The following is a 15,286-nucleotide window of genomic DNA, read 5'->3' as shown; positions in this document are numbered from 1 at the left end:
ATTACATAAAAGTAACTCGAAAAGTCATGAAGCTCACTTGCATTTTCTTCTGGGAACAGAATGAAATATTTGCTACTGAATATATTTTAAACAAGTTAGGTAAACAAAGAAAAGTTACTCATAACTGCATGACATGAGCTTTGTCAGCTACAAATGCATATTTTTCACGAAGAATAAAAAGAACAGTTATAAATTATTATAATTAGTTAAAAATACTTTTATCAGGTTACTGACATTACGTTATCTTATTTTGTTGTCTTCTATTATTTGCCATTATTTAGAAGTAAAGTTGCCAATTCAGATTTCCTGAGTTTGAATGTTAATCTCTTGTTTAATTAGATGTGTGATTATTAGAAACTTACAAACTTTATAGATTCTATATTCATTATATCTAAAATGTAGATCAATAATATTTATTATATTGTTGAATTTTGGAGGTGATTAAATGACTCCGAATGCTTAGTATATAATAACATATACTATAGCTAATACAATTATACTATGGTTAGTATAATAAGTTTTCAGCTAATATTGCTACTATTATTTGTGTTTTACTTATAACCTAAATGTTCTGTTCTTTGTTAATGCTTTCCTTTGAGCTCCTACCAATTAAATTTCAATCATCTCCCTCCAAAAAAATCCATGAAAAATTTGCAAAATCATAAAGCTATCAATAGTCTTGTGTCAGAAAAGTTTAGAACTGGTTAAATGTGTAGAGGAACAATTTCTTAGACATTGTAAAGAGGTCCAAAGATATAAATAAACACAGTATTTCCGTACTTATCATTTATGTCAGTGCCCTGTCCTTATTGATAACCTGCCCAAGGATGTGGTCAATATTCAGTGTTTCCAATTTAAATCTTAAAGTAAAATTCAAGTGTAAAGCCCCTACACTAAGCTAGAGAGCTGAGGATATTATAATGAGATTGGCAGATCAACTCCTTCAATGCTGCTGAAACTGGGCCTTACTTTTAAATTTTATTCCCAGGGAGGATCTATGGGGTCTTCACCATAGATCAGATGTCCAAAAGCAGATCTATGCTCATCAGACCCCACTGTTTTCCCTACAAGGAAGGGTAAATATGTTTTTGAAATTTTGTCTCTGGGCCTGTGCTTTTTAAGTAGGGAGTAATTCATGGAGTATTCTATTTTTTTTCCTCATAGAATTTCTATTTTTAAAGTCAGAACACAAGCATAGTGATTAAGCTAATTAACACTATGTAGGTTAAAGTTTAAGAAGCCGAGAAGTTGGATTTGTTTTTTTCTTTTCTCAGCCGTCCAGACCTCACCTGAGATACTCAGAAATGTATATAAATGAATCCACATGATAATATCTCCTATAAAATGTATCATTTCAACACTCATTCATTACATTCATTACAAACGTATTTTCTTTTCCATACTTTACATCTTGTCAAATGCTATTTTTTAAAATTATTAGGAATGCTTTTGTAACCATAAACAAAACTGGGAATAAAATCTTTGAAACAAGATAATATGAGTAATTTTGTTATGAATGGTTAGAAAGTAACTCCTTAAAGCAAATTTTGTCAATGACGATTTCTTACGGTGAGCCAAAACCTCTTTTACATACACAACACAGGATCTCCAAAATACTCTATTCTCTACACATCCATATGCTGCAAAGAAACATGTTCTTTATACTCTCTGTTCTGTGAGAGGGTCAGTAAAGCTCAAAGGTCACTGTCCTCAATTCCATAATTTATTTTTCATATTATCAAAAGCTGAAGATATATGGCAAATATTTTTTCTTATTTAATTGAGTCATGGGAAATAGATTTGTCTCAGAATAGTAAACTTAGTGGAACAATATTAAAGAATTGTATATTTCAGGTAGTGATATTTCAACTTAAATATTTTAAGTATAAGAAGAGTAGCAGATTATATTTCAATAAAAATGGCCTATGGGACACCTGGATGGCTCAGTGGTTGAGTGTCTGCTTTTGGCTCAGGACATGATCCTGGGACCCCAGGATCAGGCTCTCTGTGAGGAGCCTGCATCTCCCTCTGCCTATGTCTCTGCCCCTCTCTCTGTGTGTAAAATGAATAAGTAAAATAAAATTTAAAAAGGGCTATATACATTTCTCCAAAGTCTGACAACAAATTATGAATTTCATAAGCAGTTTTAAAGAAAATACATAAAAATAAGTTTATAAATTTAAATCATGACATTATTGAGTATGACTATAATTTAATGCTGAAGAAAATAATCACCTAAAATGAACACCTAAAAAGTTTATTTTCCAAAAAATAAAAATAAAAATCACTTGTGCATAAAAAACATTATATAAAACTATTTTCTAAAAGTATAACCTATTTTAAAAGTATAGTATTCGCTTAGTTAACCTAGTTTCAAAGTGCAGTGTTTCTCAGGAACAAATACATTTTGATTATACTATTTTCTTGTATATATTATTTCCCAGTAATATTAAGTGGTTACAAATACTAGTCATATAATAATTATTGAATAAAGAGACATTTTAACTTAAGCCATTATTTTCTTATAAGAAATATTCATGATATACAATAATTTCAGTTTTTAACACTATATAGTATGTCACCTTAAAGAAAATTTTACATTATCACTTTAAGACTTCATAGAATCTCATTTACTAAAGGAAAAGATAAGCAGCACCAAGGAAATAACACGAATAACATTATATACTTATTGAATATATGTTGCATTTAGTAATTAAGAAAAGCTCACTCTTTGATCCTTTTAAAAAGCCAACAGTTTTTCTTGTTTTTTTTTTTTCTTTTTTTCTTTTTTCTATCCATTTCCTCTTTCAAGAACATAGGGGACTTTCTTTTTCTGTCCACTGCCTGAGTACTTATAAAATTGCAAATCCTAATGAGAAATAAATGTCTTCTTAGACAACATTTGCGCAACAAGTCTTTTGAGAAATCTATATTATGGACAAAACTAAGTATTTTGATGGTATTAAAATATTTATTTAAATAACATGCCTTTTTAAACATCACATAAAGTTTATCTGTATTTGTGATATATATGAACTTGTAAATATTTATGGTATATATGAACTTACAAATACATAGAGACTTTAAAGCAATGAGCCTAATACTTGTTCCCCATTTAAATAGAAGAGCATCTGCTTCACATGCTTTCCATCTAAGAACATTTCCAGGAAGTTAACTGTATCTATGATATATCAGATTTGACATCCTTAGAGCCAGCTGCCTATATCCACTGCAAGAAATGATGCCTTTTTGGGCACAGCTAACAGGCACAAGTGATTTACGGGCTGCCACTAAGCTGTGAGGTAAATGTGAGCACCATACAATTCTAAACTCACCTAATATAAAACACATTAAAAGCACAAAATTACTTTTTCTGACGATTTTAAGAATAATTCTAAACACTATTGAATTTGTTACATAAGAAGCATTTGCTTAATTTCTTATGACTGAAAGAAAATTTCTAATAAAGATCATCTTTAGTAAAATAATGTTTTACTGTCATATCTGTGTGTGTCTTGAATGTACCCAAACTCAGATTTTACTCATTCACGCTAAAAGAAAAAAATACAATGATAACTGCATGGCTGATTATCAGAAAAAAATGAATTATCATGATAAAAAATCAACTAATTTTAAAAGAAATTTAGAGGAGAAAATATACCTTTGTCTACTTTTAAAGGGAAGCATTCTCTCATCACAGGGATTATGAGTTACAATGTTAATAATAGTAAAGGTTATTATTTTACTGACTTTATTTTAACAACAACAATGCCTTTGAGAAAATGTTTCCTTCCCTGCATCTTGACCTAATTGGACAATTTTATGTGAGCTAATATTTGTGGTCTGATAAGGCTTTCAAGGGAGCCAATTACGTGTTTTCCCACCATCAATACTGCAGTATTACAGCTTTTGGGGGGGCCTTTTGTACCTTTTTTGTTGTAAATATTGAGTTAAGTTTTGCTCCTTGGGACAAAACATTGTTTGTATGACTGTTATTGCTGCTGATAGCTAGGGAGGATTACCAGTAGAGCCTCTGTTTTAGAGGAAAGGGGAAATCTTTTTCCCAGAAATGATTGCATTTTATTTCATAATCCATTAAACTAAGTTTAACACTAGAGAATTGCAGGTAGCTTACTACAGAAGAAATGGAAAAATCCTTTCTATCACAAACAAAAACTGCTGCAAATCATTACTATAAGTCTTAAATACAGATGCTAGCTGATAAGGGAAGCCAATATTTCTAAAGTTGCTCTGGGTTGTATGTTAGTGTGTCTGATGAAAACAACAAATAACCACCTGAGAAAATCCCATCTACAGTATAATCCTTTAGAATATTCAAAGTGCCAGAAAAACTGCAAAGCTGCTGTCTAAGATAAGACAAGAATGAGCTTTCTTTGCTCATATTTCATTCTCAATAGGATCTAGGGCTCTAGTGCTGAAACATAGACCTGGCCTCTGTCAAAGATGAGGTGTGCAAAATTTTTGCATTCATTCACATCTTTTGGGAATAATGAAATAAAATAATGAGAAGTTTTGATTTGGCAAAAATTAGGCAATTCATGTTTAGATAATTGTGCATTATATATGCTTCAATTAAAAAATCATTTTGTCTTATCAAACATTCTGGGATGAAATTTTCAGATGCCTTTTTCTAAGTGCTTTTTAATACAATATAGTTTTCAAGGATAATGAAGTGAAAGGATTCTTAGATGGAAGTAGTTTATTTAAAAATTTAAAAATATGAATATGACTTTTAAAAAAAGATAGCAACAGTGGCCCACTTATTCCTCTTACATGAAAAAGGATGAAGAGATCAGAGTTTCTGGAAAAAAATATACCAACTGAATATAAATAATTTTAAGAGTTTCACGAAAAAATGTTGGTCTGACAAGTAAAAGCATGCAGAATGTTCTGTACACTCTGAATTCTGTGGAATTTCTATTACATTAGATTTACCCATCATAACAAGATTTATGGTACCTTTTCACAAAAGCGCAAAATATTAACTAATATGAATCAAAAGTGGAAGTGGTTTACATTTTACTGTTTAGTACAAGGCAAAAGGGCTCCAGGGGTTTTAAAATCCCTAAATTTAACATCTTGGCATTTTGGGTAATTACGTAATAAGAGTTTATTGTCAAATTTTAAATAATCCTCAAAGTATTTGTATACTTTTTAGTTAAGTAAATTTGACTCCAGAAGTGCCTGTGTGGCTCAGTTGGGTAAGCATCAGACTTTTGACTGTGGCCCAGGTTATGACCTCAGGGTTATGGGATAGAGCCTGGGAGGGGCTCCACACTCAGCACAGTCTGCTTGGGATTCCCTTTTCCTCTCCTTCTCCTGTCCACAATAAATAAATAAATAAATAAATAAATAAATAAATAAATAAATGATAGATAGATGATAGATAGATAGATAGATGATAGATAGATAGATAGATAGATAGATAGATAGATAGATAATTTCAATCTTTAAAAAATAAATTTGATTCCTTCCTAAATGAATATCCTTCTTTGGAATGTGCACTCCCCTAACTCTGAGGGGAGAGTGTTACTTCATTTATTTATCATTTTTCTTTGAATTTTGCATCTTCTCAAGAGCACACAAATAAAGAATCCATATGCTTTTGTATAAAATAAAGCTACTGAACTCAGACATCTTATTAAAGTCTTCTAGGAGTATAGAAAATTAGTAACACAAAACAATGTCTGTTTCCTCACTTAAAAATTAATCTGTATTTTTATTTGTACAGTCTAACGGCAAAAGAGTATGGAATTAGGCTGCCTGAGTGCTATCTGAAATATACTATTTGCTGATTTTATGGCTTATGGGAAGTAAATGAACTATCCTAAATACCAATCTTTTCCCGAAACTGAATAATAATGGTATGTTTGTTAAAGTGATGCTATAAAAATAAGGAAAATAATCCAAAAATAGGAATATGCAGATGCCTGGAACATTGTAGATGTCAATAAGTTATCATTAATGTCATCATCACTATCTGTATTATTATTATATGTTCTCCATGTCAGCCATACCTTAGAGTTATAATATAGAATTTTCCTAATTACGATTATTCCATTCAAATTCAAATTTGTAATATTCAGTCAAAAACCACTCTATATGGGGATCCCTGGGTGGCTCAGCAGTTTAGCACTTACCTTCAGTTCAGGGAGTGATCCTGGAGTCTTGGGATCGAGTCCCATATGGGGCTCCCTGAGTGGAGCCTGCTTCTCCCTCTGCCTATGTCTCTGCCTCTCTTCTGTGTCTCTCATAAATAAATAATAAAATAAAAACCAAAAAAAAAAAAGAAAACACTCTATGATCATATTTGAAAGTCTGAAAAGTTTATGACCCCCAAACCCTGGATTACACTAGTTTAAGCTCTTGCCTTCAATTAAACACTGGAGAATGGAGGTGAAAATTTCTCAAATGAGTGCAAATATTAAGATATCAACTACTCAGCACTGATTAGAGTCTGTTGTATAGTTTGTACTTTAAAAATATCATATGCAAAAAAAAAAACAAAAAATAAAATAAAAATATCATATGCATTTTGCTTCTGGGTGGGATGGAATATCTGGCAATAAATGAATGCTCCCACCTGGAAAAACTAAAGGAGCTAGATAACACACAGAAATTTGCCATTGAAACATAGCAGAGCTCTGCTTAAAAAGATCTAGAGTGGCTAAAATACCAGACAATGAAGAAACTCCGAAAAAGAGCCTCTAGAGTTGCTTTTACTCCCAGTCAAATGTGCCAATTCTGAACAGGGACAGGTGACTGAGGATCCTCTATAAAGCTCAATACAAAATAGGCAGAGGGCTGTTGTAGGACAGAAGTGTATAGAGAGAATTTGATGGAGTTTTGAGTGGTCCAAGCACATGATTATGTTTCCCTGAGAATGTTTGACATATACTGGGGTTATATGGGATAGGAGGGAAAAAAAGTACACAAAAGACTTCTGAAAAGCAGAGCAAGATTTTCTGTGGTAGGCTGAAATAACAATTAAGTGGAAGCCCATCAAATAAAAGGGTCCTAGTGAATATATCTGAGTCATTGGGGAAAACTCTGGGGTCCAGAGTAAACAGGAGAAAGAATGAACTTTAATAGGGGCTTTTATTGAGCTTTTTTATCCAGCATAGCCTGTCGTATCAGATTATGTTGAACATTTATTACTGTACCCAGGAGCAGAGCATGATGTGCCCCCTGGAGCACTACATTTTTTTTACAACATCTAATGCCTGGTGATAGATAAAATATTTATGTGAACAACAAAAGACAAGGGCTGCTTAACCAATAATCAAGAAAAAAATAACAGAACGGACCCACAGGTGATCCAGATATTGGAGTTACCTAAAAAAGATTTTTTAAATCACTGAATATTAATCTCCAGGGAAAAAAAAAAGCAAACAGAAAAAAAAAAAAAACCAGAAGAAATGGGGAAAGATTTCAATAGAAGATTGCAACTTAAAAAATCTGGTTGAATAATAATACTAGGACTGATGACGATGATTACATAATTAAACTCTTAGCAGGGTTTTTTTAATTTTATTTAAATTCCAGTTAGTTGACATACACTGTAAAATTAGTTTCAGGCATAGAATTTAGTGATTCATCACTTACATACAACACTCATTGCAAATCACAAGTGCCCTCTTTAATACCTATTCCCCATTTACCTCACCCACCTCCCCTCTAGCAAACCTTTTGTCTTTTCTATGGTTTACCTCTCAGACTTTTTTGTTTCCTTTATGTTTATTTGTTTTGTTTCTTAAATTCCACATGGGAGTGCAATCATATGGTATTTGTCTTTCTCTGACTCATTTTGCTTAGCATGATACTCTTCAGCTCCATCCACATCACTGCAAATGGCAAGATTTCATTCTTTTTGATGGATGAGTAATATTCTAGATAGATAGATAGATAGATAAATAGATAGATAGATAGATAGATAGATAGATAGATATGGATATATCACTTCTTCTTTATCTACTCATCAGTCAGTCAATGGGCACTTGGCCTGTTTCCATAATTTGGCCATTATTAATATTACTGCTATAAACATCAGGGAATATGTACTCTTTAAATTAGTATTTCTGTATTCTTTGGATAAAAACCTAATTGGTGCAATTGCTGGATCATAGGGTAGTTCTATTTTTAATTTTTGGAGGAACGTCTATTCTGTTTCCCATAGTGGCTGAACCAGTTTGTAATCTTAGCAAAAGTGCAAGAGAGTTCTTCTTCTCCAATTCTTTAGCAATGCTTGTTGTTTCTTCTGCTTTTTATTTTAGCCATTTTGACAGGTGATATGTCATTGTAATTTTGATTTGCGTTTCCCTGATGATAAATGGTGTTGAGTATCTTTTCATGTGTCTGAGAGCCATTTGAATATTTTTGGAAAATGTCTATTTACGTGTTCTGTTCATTTTCTAACCAGATTGTTTTTTTTGAGAGTTGAGTTTGACAAGTTCTTTATAGATTTTGGATACTAACTCTTTACCAGATATATCATTTGTAAATATCTTCTCCCCTTCCGATGGATGCCTTTAGTTTCATTGATTGTTTCCTTCTCTGCGCAGAACCTTTTATCTTGATGAAGTTCCAATAGTTCACTTTTACTTTGGTTTCCCTTGCTTTTGGAGACGTGTCTAGTAAGAAGTTGCTATGACTGAGGTCAAAGAGGTTGCTGCCTGTGTTCTCCCCTAGGTTTTGATGATTTTCTGCCTCACATTTAGGTCTTTCATCCATTTTGAGTCTATTTTTGTGGATGGTGTAAGAGAGTGCTCCAGTTCTATTCTTCCGCATGTTACTGTCCAGTTCACAATGCCACTTGTTGAAGAGATTGTCTTTTTCTTATTGGATATTCTTTCCTTCTTTGTCCAAGGTTAGTTGATCATATAGTTTTGAGACCATTTCTGGATTTTCCATTCTGTTCCATTGACCTATGTGTCTGTTTTTATGCCAGTACCATAATCCCCTGATTACTACAGTTTTATACTATAGCTTGAAGCCTGGAATTGTGAAACCTCCAGGATTGCTTTTCTTTTTCAAGATTACTTCAGCTATTTAGGAACTTTTTTGGTTCTATACAAATTTTAGGACTGTTTGTTCTAGCTCTGTGAAAAGGCTGTTGATATTTTGATAAGGATGGCACTAATTGTGGAGATTGCTTTGGGTAGTATAGACATTTTAACAATATTTGTTCTTCCAATCCATGAGCATAGAATGTTTTTTCCCTTTTCTGTGTGTCATCTTCAATTTCTTCTGTAGTGTTTTATACTTTTTGAAGTATAGATAGATCTTTTACCTCTTTAGTTAGGTTTAGTCCTAGGTGTCTTATGGGTTTTGGTATAATTGTAAATGGGATCAATCATTTGATTTCTCTTTCTACTGCTTCATTCTTGTTTTAAAGAAATGCAACAAATTTCTCTATGTTGATTTTGTATGTTACAACTTTATTGAATTAGTGTATCAGTAGCAGTTTATTGGGTAAGTCTTTTGGATTTTCTATATGAAGTATCATGTCATCTGAAAATAGGGAAAGTTTGACTTCTTCCTTGCCAATCTGGATGCCTTTTATTTCTTTTTGTTATCTGATTGCTGAGGCTAGGACTTCCAGTACTATTTAAATAACAATGGTAAGAGTGAACATCCCTGTCTTGTTCCTGATCATAGAGGAAAAGCTCTGTTTTTTTTTTTTTTTTTTTCTATTGAGGATATTAGCTTTGGATTTTTTTATATGTCCTTTATGTTGTTGAGGTATGTTTCCTCTATCTCTACTTTGTTGAGGATTTTAATCAAGAATGGATGCTGTACTAGGTCAAATGCTTTTACTGCTTTGTTGAGAGGATCATGTGGTTCTTGTTAGCAGGTTGTAATTGCAGATGACAAATAGTATACAACAGGAGTAGTAAATAGAAACATATGTTGGTAGAAATGAAGCAAATTGAAGCACATAGAAGAGAATAAGATAAATAATAATAATAAGGCAATGGTGGACTACTGGGAAGACCTAAGAGATGCATACTTTGTTCCCTAGAAAGAAAAGAGGGAGAGAATGTTGCAAAAGTAATAAACGAGTGATAGCTATGCAGTTTGCCCGATTGATTATCCCTCCCTTCATAGATGCAATAAGTTTCGTCAAATCCAATGAAAAGTCCTAAAGGAAAAAACACGGAGTATAGCTTAATATGCCTTTAATTTGTTGAAAAAAGACAAAGACAGAATCTTAAAACCCAGTTCGATGGCAGTGCATAGAATGAGTAAGAATGAAGGTACACCAACTTAAAGGATTCACAGACTGAGGTCTGGTTTTAAGTGAAAACAAAGGAAATTAAATAAGAGAAGTGCTTAAAAGAGCTGAATGGAAATATCTGATTATTTAGAATTTAGCATTAGGTGAAACCTCCATCCAAAACACACCCTCAGTATTGAAGACAAAATAATTTTTCAAGTAAGATAAAAAATAATTGCTACCGAGATTTCAGTAAAATTTTACTAAGGGGATTTCTTCAAGTAGAAGATAAATAATTATTACAAAAAAACATAAAATTTTATGAAAAATGAGCAATGAAAAGAAAAATAAATGAATACTTACTAAACCCTGTATTAGTAATACTAGTATTGTTTTTTAAGGCTTAAAATATATAATAGAAGTAAAATGCAGATTTAAATAATGCAGAAGGTAGAAGTGAGTTAACTTTAGTAGATGTATTATTCTATCTAATATTCTAACATTACAAAGAAAAAAGTTATACTAATCTGAACCAGAATTCTATGAGTTAAGGATGCATGTTGTCATCTCTAGGATAATCTAAAGCATAGAGAAAACATTCAGAAGAATATAAGGAAACTAAGCTAAAAAATAAAGGCAAAAATAAGCAATTCAAAAATGAAAAAAACTAGAGCAAATGGAACAAAAAAAGAAGTAGGTTTAATAGAAAAAAGTAGTAACATGGTACAAGTAAAATCTAATACATAATAATTAAATTAAATGTTAATAAATTAAAAGATATAATTAAATGACAGACTATCAAGTTGAAAAAAGAGAAAAAATGCTAAAAAATAAACTAAATACTATTTACAACAGACATATCATTAAATATGCAGGCATAGATAAAAGTCTATAAAAACATACCACTAAAAAGTAATTAAAAGAAAGTTGATGTTTCTTATAAAACAAAGTAAACAATAAAACTCAAAGCACTGTATGTGGGATAATTCACAATAGTATGTGTGTACTGCACTAGAAAAAACTCGGTATATACATATTTAAAATTTCAATGTTTTTCTAGCATTAAATGGATACATTTGGAAAAAAGAGAAAAATTAAAAATAAATTATCTATTCTTCAATCAATAGAGCAGGGAAAAGATAATAAAATCCAAGGACATTAGAATTAAGGGAAGACAAACATGGACAAGAAAAAAAAAACAGAAAGGCCAATTCTTTAAAAATGTTAATAAAATCAATATCCTTATAGCAAGGCTGATCTGGAAAAATAATTTAAAAATTAATTACTGCGATATGTAAAGAATACAGATACTACTATAGGTCCTAAAATATTAGACAAAAATGTATACACATTATTATGTCAGCAATTTTATAATAATAAGAGTATAGACAAATTCTTTGGGAAAATTACTAAAGCAAGAAAAGAAAAAACATAAAAAAAACATTGCATATAAAATAAAATCCAGCATAATGTAAAATACTGTTACAAAGTAAACTAAAAAGCTCACATAGATTCACTGTTGAATGCTTTTACACTTTAAAATGTGTAAGTGGGGCAGCCCCGGTGGCTCAGTGGTTTAGCGCGACCTTCAGCCTGGGGTGTGATCCTGGAGACCCGGGATCAAGTCCCACGTCGGGCTCCCTGCATGGAGCCTGCTTCTCCCTCTGCCTCTCTCTCTCTCTCTCTCTCTCTGTCTGCCATGAATAAATAAATAAAATCTTAAAAAAATAAAATGTGTAAGTGAATATAAACTTCTACGAACTCTTTTTTTTAATTTTTTTTATTTATTTATGATAGTCACACAACAGAGAGAGAGAGAGAGAGAGAGAGGCAGAGACACAGGCAGAGGGAGAAGCAGGCTCCATGCACCGGGAGCCTGACGTGGGATTCGATCCCGGGTCTCCGGGATCGCGCCCTGGGCCAAAGGCAGGCGCCAAACCGCTGCGCCACCCAGGGATCCCCAACTTCTATGAACTCTTAAGTAGGATTCAGAATAGGGTATAGTTTGCAACTTAATTTGTGAAGCCAATGTAAACTTGCTTTCAACACTAGACAAGAATATTGAGGAAACCAATTGCCATCCAAACATTCTTATGAAAATAAATGACAACTAAGAAATACTAGCAAATGGAGTGGTGTATACCAAAGAATAATGCATCATTAACAAATAGGATCTGTTCCAAGAATGCACATGTAATTCATTACAGAAACATTTTGAGAAACAAAGGAATAGTCCTTGATAGCTAGAAACTATTCTGGAACAATCAGGTCTCAGTTGAGAGGCTGGCCTGAGAGACACAGCTCTGCTTTTGTGTTCTCTTTTTTGGCACAAACATTTTCACAGAAACTTAATGTCAGACAAGATTACTTTACACTCCGTGCTGAACAAAATCATGAACATTGTCCAAATCACAAAATGACCCTCTCTTCCTGTATGCTGGTTAATATGAATGACAGCTGCTACTTCTTCAATTACAAGCTGTAGCTTTGCTTCGTTACTCTTAGATGTTGTGTCATCTTAATCCTCCAGTTGCTAAAAATTGTAATTCGTTGTCATAGAGGGGTTGTTGTTACCTTTATGGGGATCTATAATTATCTGTCATATAGGATAAGGTGTCAAAAACATCTTGTAATATTTCATTATTCAAAAACAAAGCTATTCTTCCAAGGACACTTTATGGTGATTTTAATATCTTTAAATAAAATTATTTTCTTGTAAAACAGAACTATTAGTTCATTGCATGCTCTGGGGTTTAAGAAGTTGTTATATATGTTTCTGCTAAAGATGCTAATAAACTTAATCTTTTTGACATAGATTCTCTGGCTTAAATACAGCTCTAATCACATTTGTTCCTTACTAACTTGGCAAAGATAATATGAAGAATAATTAAATAAAAAATGTGGTTTTCTTGCCTGAAAGTCACTACAGTACAATATTTGGCATCATTGGTGTTTTAGTGCTAGCGAGAAGTGCTCTTAGGTGCAGTTATTTTAAATGATTTATCTCTATGTGCCCATTTGCAATTCTGGTATGACTTGGACAGCAGGACTGATAATATAAGACATTAAAGCACCTGGAAGTAGACCAAACTGTGAGGAAAGGAAATTGTCTATTCTTATGGATGGCATTTTATGATATTTTTTTTACATAAGTAAAGCACTCAAGAGGCACTGACACAGTCCTAAAATATTTTTAAAGTATAGATTAATCTATAAAATACCACTTCTGGATTAAAAATCCTAGGCCAAACAAAACTACACTTTGGGTTTCCATTTTTAACCTGTGATAGAAAAGAAGAGCGACTTTTAAAATAATGGACACAAATAAAGCTGCACTTTTAAGTACTTATCCTCTTAAGCTTGCAACACATATCATCATTCCCAGGAAGAGAAAAAGGCCATTTTAAACCAAGGATGAGTCACTCACTCAACACCCCCTCCACTCTTATGAGCCTGGAGATATAAAACAATATCCATTTGTCCTACAGATCAGTGTTAACCACAAGATATGTATATTTTTTTTCATAACCAAGAAGAGGGAAAACAGGTACTGTCATTAACAGACTAAATCAAAGAACACTTTGGAATTATGATTTTTTTCTGTTGAAAGCATTTTTTCCTTATATTGCATTGATCAGTAAGTATGAGTTATATTTTATGAGCACGAAATTCAAGAAAAATAAAACCGTTCCGTAATTTTGCTTTTGCTGCTTTTGTCCCTCAATTTGATCTTCCAAGTTTTTATTTAAATTCCAGTTAGCTAACATGCAGTGCAATAGTAGGATTTAGTGATTCATTACTTAAGTGCAACACCTGGTGCTCATCAAAGTGCCTCCTGAAGGCCCATCACTCATCTAGCCCATCCCCTGCCTACCTCCCCTCTGGTAACCATCATATGTTCTATATAGTTGAGTCAGCTCTATGGTTTTCCTCTTTCTTTCTTTTTCCCCCCTATGTTCATCTGTTTTGTTTCTTAAGTTCCGCATATGAGTGAGATCATATGGTATTTGTCTTTCTCTGACTGACTAATTTCACTAGCTCCATCCATGCTGTTACAAATGGCAAGATCTCATTCTTTTTTTTTTTTAATAGCTGAGTAATAATCATCCATTGTATATGTTTACTGTCTCTTTCTAGTGCATCCATCAGTTGATGGACTTTTGGGTTCTTTCTGTATCTTGGCTATTTTTAATAATGCTGGTATAAACGTCAGGATCATGTGCCCCTTCAAATCAGCATTTTTGTAACCTTTGGGTAAATACCTAGATGGGTAAATACCTATCCCTAGCAAAATAGTAGGGTAGTTCTATTTTTGAGGAACCTCCACACTGTTTTCCACAGTGGCTGCATCAGTTTGCATTCCCACCAACAGTGTAGAAGTTTCCCCTTTCTTCATATCCTCGCCAATGTCTGTTGTTTCCTGTGTTGTTAATTTTAGCCAGTCTGACAGATATGAAGTGATATCTCACTGTAGTTTTGATTTGTATTTCCCTGATGATCAGTGATGTGGAGCATGATTTCATAGTTCTATTAGCCATTTGCATATCTTCTTTGGAAAAAAATGTCTATTCATGTGTCCTGTCCATTTTTTAACTGCACCATTTGTCTTTTGTATGTTGAGTTTGAAAAGTTCCTTATAGATTTTGGATAATATCGTCTCCCACTCTGAAGGCTGCCTTTTAGTTTTGTTCATTGTTTCCTTCTCTGTGCAGAAGCTTTTTATTTTGATGAAGTCCCAACAGTTCATTTTTGCTTTTGTTTCCCTTGCCTCCAAAGACATGTCTAGCAAGAAGTTGCTGAGGTCAAAGAGGTTACTGGCTGTGTTTTTCTCTAGGAGTTTGATGTTTTCCTATCTCACATTTAGGTCTTTCATCCATGTTGAGTTTATTTTTTGTGTGGTGAAAGAAAGTGGTTCAGTTTCATTCTTCTGCATGTTACTGTCCAGTTCACAACATTACTTGTTGAAGAAACTGTCTTTTCCCTACCAGATATCTTTCCTGATTTGTTCATGATTAGTTGACCATATAGTTATGGGTCCATTTCTGGGTT

The sequence above is a fragment of the Canis lupus genome, chromosome 20 (assembly GCF_048164855.1).
Source record: "Canis lupus baileyi chromosome 20, mCanLup2.hap1, whole genome shotgun sequence".
In the NCBI taxonomy this organism is placed as follows: domain Eukaryota; kingdom Metazoa; phylum Chordata; class Mammalia; order Carnivora; family Canidae; genus Canis; species Canis lupus.
This window is presented reverse-complemented; position numbering follows the sequence as displayed.